Genomic DNA, 1,185 nt, shown 5'->3' on the forward strand with positions numbered 1-1,185 from the left:
GGTCCCTGTGCTTTGCCAAGCTTGTTTCAAGTAGGTGCTTTAGACCACTGAGCCATCTCTCCAGCCCCGTGTTCTGTTTTCTTGGGTGTGCATGCCAAGGAGGGGAATCACTGACTTGCATGGCACTTCGTGGTCACATGTGGCAGTTCCTGGTCACATGTGGCAGTTTGTGGTCATGCGTGGAGTTTCACTGATCATGCGTGGCAGTTTGTGGTTGTGTGTGGCAGTTTGTGGTCACATGTAAACTGTAAAGGAAACTCTTGCCTTCCCAACAGCAATGTATGAGAGAATCTAGGTTATTTTTAATGCACCCCAATCAGATAACACTACACACACTACCATGTGGCTGCTGTTCTTTTTCCCTTAAAGATATAGCCTGGGGATCTTTCCGAGTTGGTATTTACCACTTAGTGTCTCTCTCTCTCTCTCTCTCTCTCTCTCTCTCTCTCTCTCTCTCTCTCAGTTCCAGGGATTAAAATCAGGACCTTGCACTTGCCAGGTAAATGCCTACTGTCCTGTGCTGTCTCCCTGGCCCTAGTCTCTTTTTTATATGCACAGCAGGTCTGCTTAGAACAGAGCTTGGTCCAAAGGGAATGTTGTAAGGCCTGGGATACAGCAGGGCTGGGGATACAGTTCAGCAGCATAAGCATCTGCCTAGCAAGCACAAGGTCCTAAGTTCAATCCCTGGTACTGCCAGAAAAAAAAAAAAAAATTCAAAGGGAATGTTGTAGAGGTGAATGCTGTTATACTTTTTTTGTAAATTTTTTTTTTTTTTTGGCGGAACCGGAGATTGAACTCAGGCCCTTACACTTGCCAGGCAAGCACTTATTCCATTGAGCTAACTCCCCGGTCCCTTTTTTGGTAAATTTATATACTATTTATTTAACAAGTGTGTGTATTTTATTAAATGAAGTCATCATGATTTATTCATTGCCTTCCCCACCAGTAAATCACTTGGATTTCTCTCAGTTTCTTTCTCCCTCAATTTCTTCCCCCCCACCTCTCAATTTCATTTAACTTTTTATTATGAAAAATATATACAACCTGAGGCCATAGAACAACAGATGTTCATTTTTTTCTCAACCAGCTACAACTTTCAGAATCTCACTTTTTTCTTTAAAATTTTTCTTTTAAAAATTATTTCTGCGGGGCTGGAGAGATGGCTCAGTGGTCTAAAGCACCTAC

This window comes from Octodon degus, unplaced genomic scaffold, assembly GCF_000260255.1.
Source record: "Octodon degus isolate 3935 unplaced genomic scaffold, OctDeg1.0 scaffold00076, whole genome shotgun sequence".
In the NCBI taxonomy this organism is placed as follows: Eukaryota; Metazoa; Chordata; class Mammalia; order Rodentia; family Octodontidae; genus Octodon; species Octodon degus.